The 10,000-nt window shown below is 49.0% G+C and overlaps 2 non-coding genes and 1 pseudogene across 2 annotated transcripts in view; all 3 read right to left on the bottom strand.

Moving 5' to 3' along the window:
* LOC143266374 (large subunit ribosomal RNA) overlaps positions 1 to 5,922 on the bottom strand; it is an 8,375-nt pseudogene extending 2,453 nt beyond the window's left edge.
* A 1,820-nt stretch (positions 5,923 to 7,742) lies between these two features.
* LOC143266369 (5.8S ribosomal RNA) lies at positions 7,743 to 7,897 on the bottom strand. Its single transcript, XR_013041381.1, has one exon. It is a non-coding gene; the product is annotated as a 5.8S ribosomal RNA (ribosomal RNA).
* A 1,987-nt stretch (positions 7,898 to 9,884) lies between these two features.
* The window catches only part of LOC143266365 (small subunit ribosomal RNA), a 1,933-nt gene continuing 1,817 nt past the window's right edge, over positions 9,885 to 10,000 (bottom strand). Inside the window, exon 1 of the ribosomal RNA XR_013041377.1 lies at positions 9,885 to 10,000. This exon is cut by the window's right edge and continues 1,817 nt beyond it. This is a non-coding gene — a ribosomal RNA (small subunit ribosomal RNA).

The raw sequence follows: 10,000 nt of genomic DNA, 5'->3' as shown, positions 1-10,000 counted from the left end.
CTAATACGCTGTAGCCGTCGACGATATATGACTCCAATTTGATGACGGAGGCATGGGATCGAGAGGCCACCGTCGCGTATTTTGGCATGAAGGAAGGCTGTAGGTGTTGTGACCGGAAGGTGTAGGGTCTTCTTAATAAATTTCCTAATAAGGCGATCCATATATTCCAGCCTTCCTGCCGTAATGCTGGAGGACTGACAGCAATGTATAAGCCTAGGTATTAAATAGCGGTTCAATATGTACAATTTCTGCCATGGACGCAGGGCCGCGCGACGCAGACGCTCCAACATTGATTCCAGGTTGGAAGGCGAGGGGGCCAGCATACCGCTCTGGCTATATCCGTGACCCAAATATTTCAGCTGCTCGAGCACTCGCAGAGTGGGAACTGACGCGCCATCTATTGAGAATTTTGGCTTGGTGTCGACAACAACCCTCTTAGTGCCCGGGACTCGCGCGAGTTGAAGAGCGCGGCATTTGGAGGGATTCACCTCCATGTGGGTTCTCTCCAGGAAGGCGCGGAGTCGGCGGAGGTGTTCGTTGATACCATGAACAGTGTTGCTGACGAAAATTATGTCGTCGGCAAACAACAAGCAGCCGATCTTGGAATTACCCAGCTGTACGCCATCCGTGGTGTTAATGGATGTAACTAGGTCATCTATTGCGATGTTGAAAAGCATCGGACTGTCCGTATCGCCTTGTCGAACTCCGCGACACATCCTGATAGGCGAACTCCTTTCTCCGTGGCATTCGATGGTAGTGTCGACATCTTTATAGGTCGACATAATGTATTTTACGGTATGTTGATCGACACCTTTATTGATAAGAGAGTTTTCTATGGCGATGGGATGAATTTTGTCAAAGGCTTTAGTTAGGTCTATGGACAACACGTAGAGGGGCTTGCCGTTCGTTCGGTGCTCACGCACGATTGCGTCCAGGATGGTACTACTGGACATAATTCCGTCACACGGAGTAAAACCCCTCTGAGCGTGATGTAGTTTAATATTGTTAGATAGTCTTGAGGCCAAAATTTTGTGTAGGAGTCTGGAGAAGATAGAGGAGACTGTGATGGGACGCCAGTTGGAAGTTAGAGAAAGATCGCCCTTCTTGGGTATAAGCACGGTGCGATTGTGGCGCAACAAGGTTGGTGTGCGGCACAAACCGAACACGATATTGAGGAGTCCAACCACGTCGGCCAGGTTCGCCTTCCTCAGGTCGTCGCGAGTAATTTTATCCGGGCCGCTTGCTGACTGCTTGAGGCGCCGCAGGGCCAGCTCCGTCTCGGCGGTGGTAATAGGATAATCCATATGCCGAACCTCACTTGGAGGTTGCGGATCCGGTCCGGAGTAGTCCGGGCATTCCTCAAAGATTGGACGAAAATAGGCCTCGATCTCGGCCATCTTAGGGCATGTGGTGACATTGATGTCCTTGTCGTCCAAGATAGCATGTGCAACTTGCGTAGGATTTTCGGCAAACAGTCGCTGATACGTGCTAAAATTTGCGGATCTCTTAGCCGCACGATTCGATTTCCTCTTGGTCCCGGGTCTTTTAACCTTGCCACGTTTATGTCTCCCCCGCCCACCCCCAGCAGTACGTAATGAGTCTTTATGGTTCCCCAACTCACTAATCGCGTGGCAAATATGCGGGTCGAACTCCTCAAACTCCGCGCAGTCGAACAGGGTGGCAATAAGCTGCTGAACCTCGAGCGAGCACGAGGGTGACAGCTCCCGAAGGAAGCGGCAGATATCGGAGTGTTGTAGTAGTGGTGGACAACTATTGCTATTGCCACCGGCGTCCGACGGCGGCCGCTCATACCCCACGTCTGGGATGTCAGACGGCAAATCCGCACGTGCGGCAACGCTCTCCGCCGGGCACCGTGAGTCGGTAGATGGTGGTGATAGCGGCACGCTCCCGGCAGCAGAAGTCGAGGCGGAAGAGATCCCCGAAAGTGCATCTTTATATGACAGCTTCTGCCGCTGTTTCTTTATAGCCTCACTGGAGCGGCCGGTGTGTAGTGCAGCTAGCCGTGTGTTGATCTCCGTTTGGGATAGGCCTGCGGGCAGCTGCGACTCGAGGAGTGCAAGCTGCTTCTCCTCGGAGGGAGTCCATTTAGGCCTGCTGGTCGTGGCTCGTTTTACGGCCAACACGAGATCCTGATCGTTGTAGTCTGTAGGGTGAGCGCGTTTGATGTGTTGCCTGAGGCCGGCGTATTTTTGGAACTTGGATGAGCATGTCTCACAGGTGTAGGTTCCATCCTCATTGGGAGGAGGTTGATTGCAGCGTCGAATATGTTGTTTCCTCTGCGCCAGGATCCTCGATGAAAGATCAGTCAAACATGAGGGACATGTCGAGCAGTCATCGTCCGAACGTGTATCGACGGGATATCCATGGGACGTCGCCGAGTCGTCAACAGAATCCAATCCGGGTATCCGAGTTTTATTCCTTGTGTTTCTTGGAGCGGTAGAAATTTGGAGCTAAGCTCCGAGACGTCCGAGGGCTGCTGACCCCGGGACACCTCCGACATAATGTCGTTTGGGCTTGCGCCCGTTCGCCGCACGCCGTTTAGCCGTGACTGGGACTGCGATGGTGACGTGAGTCACCCAAACAGCCAACCAGTCACGTTACCGGCAGGTACCACTAGGAGGTAGGTCGTGCGACTTGGATGGGAGAGGCTGAAGGACCTAACGAGAGGTCTGAGTTACGCATTGCCATCCCTGCAACCATGACTCACGCAAGCGACGGAGTTTTTCCCCCGGCGAACCGAAGGAGAAACTCGGAGCGATTTACGCTTAAGAGAGTCATAGTTACTCCCGCCGTTTACCCGCGCTTAATTGAATTTCTTCACGTTGACATTCAGAGCACTGGGCAGAAATCACATTGCGTCATCACCCTTGAGGGCCATCGCAATGCTTTGTTTTAATTAGACAGTCGGATTCCCCTAGTCCGTGCCAGTTCTGAGCTAAGCGTTGAATGGCGGCCGAAGAGGCGAAAAGGACGGCCGAAGCCGTCACAAGAAGCCTCGCAGCAAGGAAGATCCGTTGGCGGCCAAGGCACGGGACCGAGCTCGGATTCCGGGACGCGACGCGAAGTCGCCAACCGTTCACCTCGCCCAGGCCCGGCACGTCAGCCTGGCCAACTTCCCGACCAAGCCCGACACGCCCCGCTCCTCAGAGCCAATCCTTATTCCGAAGTTACGGATCCAATTTGCCGACTTCCCTTACCTACATTAATCTATCGACTAGAGGCTCTTCACCTTGGAGACCTGCTGCGGATATGGGTACGAACCGGCGCGATACCTCCACGTGGCCCTCTCCTGGATTTTCAAGGTCCGAGGGGAAGATCCAGACACCGCCGCAACTGCGGTGCTCTTCGCGTTCCAAACCCTATCTCCCTGCTAGAGGTTTCCAGGGAACTCGAACGCTTATACAGAAAAGAAAACTCTTCCCAGATCTCCCGACGGCGTCTCCAGGTCATTTTGGGTTACCCCGACGAACACTCTTACGAGGGCCCGATTGGTATGCGGTTCCGCTGCCGGGTTCCGGAATAGGAACCGGATTCCCTTTCGCCCGATGGGTGTGTTTCTTCCCAAATCACGCAAAATTATATAAACAACGACGCATCTGCGACGCAACGACGACACGACTTGCGTTCGATAGTTTGTAAGATTTAACCAAGCAAAAAATAGAAAAAAAATCGCTTTCAGGCGTTCGACAACGTCGCATCACGTCGAACGTGAAGTATCCATCGATCCGAACCGCGATCATTTTTTTTCAGCGTTCAACGTTTTTGTCAATTTATCAATAAAAATGATCATGTTCGAGCGGTGGATTAGGACACAAACACGAAACGACGGCGACGTAAATTGTTATTTAACTGCAATTTTTTTCTCTTTTTAACATTTTTTGCCTTTTGCGCGCGTACGTGCGTGCGAGCGTACGTATGTTTGTCATTTGCGTTCGAAAAGCGTGAATTTTAGGACACCTCATCAACATTAGATTTCTCTTAGGGCTTAGGATCGACTGACTCGTGTGCAACGGCTGTTCACACGAAACCCTTCTCCACGTCAGTCCTCCAGGTCCTCGCTGGAGTATTTGCTACTACCACCAAGATCTGCACCGACGGCGGCTCCAGGCAGGCTCACGCCCAGACCCTTCTGCGCACACCGCCGCGACCCTCCTACTCGTCAAGGCTTCATGGAGAACGGGAACTAAATCCCGTTCCTGCGCACTTGCCGTTGACGGCGGAGTATAGGCGCGACGCTTCAGCGCCATCCATTTTCAGGGCTAGTTGCTTCGGCAGGTGAGTTGTTACACACTCCTTAGCGGATTCCGACTTCCATGGCCACCGTCCTGCTGTCTTAAGCAACCAACGCCTTTCATGGTATCCCATAAGCGTCGACTTAGGCGCCTTAACTCTGCGTTTGGTTCATCCCACAGCGCCAGTTCTGCTTACCAAAATTGGCCCACTTGGCACTCTGATCCAAGAAAAATTTTATCAATTTATATCTCGTGGCTTCATGAAAATTCAAGCAAGCCAGAGATCTCACCCATTTAAAGTTTGAGAATAGGTTGAGGTCGTTTCGGCCCCAAGGCCTCTAATCATTCGCTTTACCAGATGAGACTCGTTATGCGTTCGAGTCGAGTGCCAGCTATCCTGAGGGAAACTTCGGAGGGAACCAGCTACTAGATGGTTCGATTAGTCTTTCGCCCCTATACCCAGTTCCGACGATCGATTTGCACGTCAGAATCGCTACGGACCTCCATCAGGGTTTCCCCTGACTTCGTCCTGACCAGGCATAGTTCACCATCTTTCGGGTCCCAACGTGTACGCTCTAGGTGCGCCTCTTCTCGCAATGAGAACGAGACGCCCCGGGAGTGCGAGGCCTAATCGTAACGAGGCCCATCCTCCCTTAGTCGACTTCACGGACGACTTTCACTTTCATTTCGCCTTTAGGTTTATCAAATCCCAATGACTCGCGTACATGTTAGACTCCTTGGTCCGTGTTTCAAGACGGGTCCCGAGAGTACCCAAAGCAATAGCGTCGCCGACCGGTAATTCAAAGTTTGGCCAGTCCAAGGACTCCGCCTGCCAACAGCCCGCCAGGCCCGGTTACGGCGCTAAGTCCGTACATCCGGTATCTAGACTGGAACGAGCTTGCGGCGGTCCTGGACGCAGTGCGTTCGAGAATTTTGCGGCCCGATACCGTCTGAGTACCGTCGCGCAGTCGGCCGGGCATCCAAGGGGCTGTCATCGTACGCTAAAAGCGACGGACAGTCTTCGCCTCGGGCCTTAGACCGACACGCAACGGGTCGCGACGTTCTACTAGGGGAGAAGTGCACGACTACATAGCCGGAACATTCGCCGCGGGTGGTGTGCCCACGCCGATGGGAAACCCGCCGTAACGGGACCATCCGGGGCACTATCGCACCAACACGGGAGCCAGCTTCGTTGACGATGAATCTCCCCATTCGATCTTTTGGGTTTCTCGGGTTTACCCCTGAACGGTTTCACGTACTCTTGAACTCTCTCTTCAAAGTTCTTTTCAACTTTCCCTCACGGTACTTGTTCGCTATCGGTCTCGTGGTCATATTTAGCCTTAGATGGAGTTTACCACCCACTTAGGGCTGCACTCTCAAGCAACCCGACTCTAAGGAGAGATCCACCCGAGACGCGTACCGGTCGCTACGGGCCTGGCACCCTCTATGGGTAAGTGGCCCCATTCAAGATGGACTTGGACGCGATTCGATGTCTCGGGATAAACGGATCCTCCTGAACACTACATTTCCCAGCGGCGTTAACCGCGGGATTCAGTGCTGGGCTCATTCCTGTTCGCTCGCCGCTACTAAGGAAATCCTTGTTAGTTTCTTTTCCTCCGCTTATTAATATGCTTAAATTCAGCGGGTAATCTCGCCTGCTCTGAGGTCGTCGAAATTTTATTATTTCTTTTCAAAGTTATACCACAAACTGTACGCTCTTTTCGGGGTTTCGACACGTAATACGAAAGGTATATTAATACCAACGACGCACAGGGATTATGTCGTTCGATTTTTTCCTTGTATCGTTCGATAACCAACTATTTTTCTCTTTTCGGATCAACACAATATCGTCGACTACTCGAAGGTACGTACGAGCCAAAATGAAAGCTCGGTGTCTCCTCTCTCTTTTGTTCGACAAAAGAAAAAAGGCACTTAAAACGCCGCATATTCGGGCAGGCGGGACAACGACAAAAAAAAAAAACGACGACGACGACGTCCGGTTGTTCTCGACTCGCGTCGGAGTATATATGTATATATTATAATCGGATATATCTTTTTATCTATCCAGGGCGCGTTAAAACAAACGACGAGGAGAGACTACGACAACGAGGAGATAAAGGTCGGACACCTTTTCTTCTTACCCTCGGCGCGCTCTCGCACACGATCGTTTCATGTTTCTTTTGTCCCCTAAAGGATACATATACCGTTACAACATATTTACGTTCGAATATACACTCGACGGTCGATAAACCGTAAAGACGCATCGTCCGATACGTTTTTTCTTTTGCTGTCGCGTTCCGACGCAAAATCCCAAGAAAAGGGCGAGAATGCCAGAGACAGCCATGTAAACCATCGGTGACTTATCATGGTCCAGAGAATAAAGGGTTAAAGGAAAAAAGAAATCCCATTTTTAACGTGCGTGGTACACCTTCGTCGTGTATATATCGTTCGATGAAACCACGAGCGCACAAAAGGAGGAACAAAAGCGTTTCGAGATCGATCTTCGGTGTAAATGTCATTGTTCATTTGCGTTCGACCGTTGTTCGATAAAAGAAATTTAACACACGAACAACAATGAAGGGAGACTCTCGCAAGACGATCACCAAATAAGCGTTTATCGTTCGATCGGTCCGGGTTTTTCAACGTCCGTCCGGCACAATTATGCACTTCGAGGACTGGACGACCGGAACCCGTATTGGGATCGCGCGGTCTTCCGCTTCTAATCAACGACAACGAAGCGATCTGCGCTTGTAAATGTTAAAAAAAACGTGGCGAAGCTACGATCTCGTAATAATTTAACCGTGAAAGAGCTTCCGTCGCACGTTTATTTTTAACTTTTCCCCTCGTTGTATAAACTTTCGCACCGTCGAAAAAAAAATTCGACAATCATTTCAGACAACGTCGGGAGCGCGGAGAAACGCCGTAAACACGCTCTACTCTCGGCTTGCTTCCTTCAATTGGTGTCTAACAATTCTCTCGCAGGGCGAAGAATCATTTTCTCTCTCGTCTAAATATCCTTCTGTAGTTAGGTGTTTTCGACTCGGGAGCGCTCTTTCACGGGCGGTCGTATATGGTCTCTTTTAGGGGTTTAACTAGAAACCACGACTCACGCAAGCCGAGATAAGCGCATTCCGCCGAGAAGATCCTAAAAACTAAGAATTGCGAGATATACGAAAATGTTCTTCTGTCGCCTGTGAAAAAAATGAACACTAGCAAAGAGAGGGCGAGACACGAACGTTCCATTTAACATTCTCCGCGTCAAACGCCGACGAAATGTCCAACCATCGCTCGTACGTTTTCGCCAATTTCGCAAGTTGTTCTCTCTCTCGCGTTCGACCATCGGATCCCGCTCCGAAACGTTCGACTTTTCGGCGTTTAACAGTTTCGTTTTATCTAGTCGAACGACGAGCGGTACCGAAAAAAATTTAACAATGAAGAGAAAACCTTTTGCTGCTAAAGGCAAACGCAAGCAGTCTTTAGTTATATAAACGACCCTCAGCCAGGCGTGGTCCAGGAATTGTATCCGTGGACCGCAATGTGCGTTCGAAATGTCGATGTTCATGTGTCCTGCAGTTCACACGTTGACGCGCAATTAGCTGCGTTCTTCATCGACCCACGAGCCAAGTGATCCACCGTTCAGGGTAATCGTATAAAAATTTTTGTTCATATTTAACAACTCAGCGTCTGAAAACCAGTATGTACGTGATTTATTTAACCTGGTTTATAAATTCGTTCGATTGTCCATAGAATACTAACTCCAATCCAAGCGCAAGATCGAGTATCGGTATTCGGACGTCGTCCCGTCATAGCTCTGTTCACAGATTTACCCGAGCTGATTGATGATTAAGACGACACGATAACGTCCATGGACGGGTAAAGGACCGTATAAAACTACAGAACCGCCGATGAAACAACGCTCTGTGACGCATTTCTCTTCGTGCGGCGAGTTTTCAGTCCGTTCCGGGTGGTAAAGTCATTCAAAAACCGTGGAAAATACGAAACGCGCTGTCGCGCGTAACACAGAGTCTCCTGCTCGCTGCTTACATATATTGGACGTCTTGGCGGTATCGCGAGATTCAATACGGACACTCCATGGCCGGCGTCAGATCGGTCTACCAACGAAGGAGACTACGCTATCGTTTTCGCTTCTCAGCCGGTCCGTAAAGCGATACGTTACCATATCGTCCGTCGTAAGCAGGCGGACTCTCGTGAAGTTGCGACTTCGTTCGTCGAAGCGGTTTCGTGGTTCGATTTCCATCGGTTACCCGGACACCCCCCGCGTGAAAGCCTCCGTGTCACACTCTAAATTTCGTTTCTCGTTTAACACGAAATAGAGAGAGGCTAAAAGGGGGTGTTCCCTTTGGTCCAAAGACAAAATTTATAGAGAGAAAGAAAATAAAATGAGAGTCTCTCACGAAGCGGGCGAAAAAAAAAAAACAAGAAATTTAACAATTTTTTTTCGCAAACCCATGCATTTCGTTACCAAACGTCCCAAAATATTTCTTTATATTCTCTCTCGTGTTTTCACACGGGGTCGAGAGAGTACGCAACACGAATCAAGAATAAAAATTATAGAAAGGAAAGTCCGATAAGAATATTTCGAGATTCTTATAACCTTCACCTCTTCCTTACTTCTCCGAAATCTCTCCGCTTTCCTGGCGCGTATCTATTTAACAATTTCGATTCTCTCCTCCTTTTAACTCAGACGTCGCAACGAACGGGTACACCATGCATACGATCCATTTTTTACATAACGAACCTTCTGCCGGTAAAATTCGCGACAGATTCATTTATGTATAGATATATTTTTATATGAGAATGTTCGGGATTTTCCTTCGTGTTCAAGTTGAACATTCTTGTTACGACGACTTTTTGTATTTATCGAAGGATCGTGCGGTACCCGTTAATAAGAAGTAAACGACGTCCCGGGAGAGTCGAAACCTTTCTTATACGCTACGGAAAGAAGAGCCGAGAAGATAGAGAGGAAACTCTCGATTTTCTTTCGTCGGTAAACTTTCGTTCTTTCTATTTACAGCGTTCGACATGAAACGGCGTTGCTCTCTCATTTTTTAAACTTTATTTAACGTTAGCGCTTGTTCGTACGAAACGCGTCGGCGGATACGAAATACGGACGGGAGTATCGACGATGAGAACCAAAGCGACCTCCTACACGTAACCGTAATATCTCTCCGCATCACGACTGCCGTAACGACGAATTGTCATTTAACATTTTTGGTATCTGTTTTTTCTTTCGTTTGTTTGCTACTACCTCCAAATATTTCTCTCCCTTTCTCTCTCAATCATCTATCGTGGCTCGTTTATACGCATTTTTGTTGTGTACGGCCAATATATTTATTATTTGTTTATTATACGCGAGGAGCTGCACTTTTCATCCTCATTTTTGCGTATCATGTGTTATAGTCATATATACTTTTGGCTGCTTTTCACAGTTTTTGCGTGTATTCATATCGAGAGTCATAGATTTTGTCAAGTTTTTCTTTGGCACGTACTGAATATATTATTATCATGTGTTTAGTGTCTTTGCGTATCATGTGTTTTAATGTCAAGAGCTCAACGTAGTGATAGAGTTTTCTCTCTTTCAAACTTTGTAAGTTTGTTTAAAACTTTCGTTAATGATCCTTCCGCAGGTTCACCTACGGAAACCTTGTTACGACTTTTACTTCCTCTAAATAATCAAGTTTGGTCATCTTTCCGGTAACATCGGCAATGCCTAGACATTGCCGCGC

The sequence above is a fragment of the Megachile rotundata genome, unplaced genomic scaffold (genome assembly GCF_050947335.1).
Source record: "Megachile rotundata isolate GNS110a unplaced genomic scaffold, iyMegRotu1 scaffold0391, whole genome shotgun sequence".
NCBI classification, from domain to species: Eukaryota; Metazoa; Arthropoda; class Insecta; order Hymenoptera; family Megachilidae; genus Megachile; species Megachile rotundata.
The sequence above is the reverse complement of the archived record's forward strand: the minus strand, read 5'-3'. Positions and strand labels throughout refer to the sequence as shown.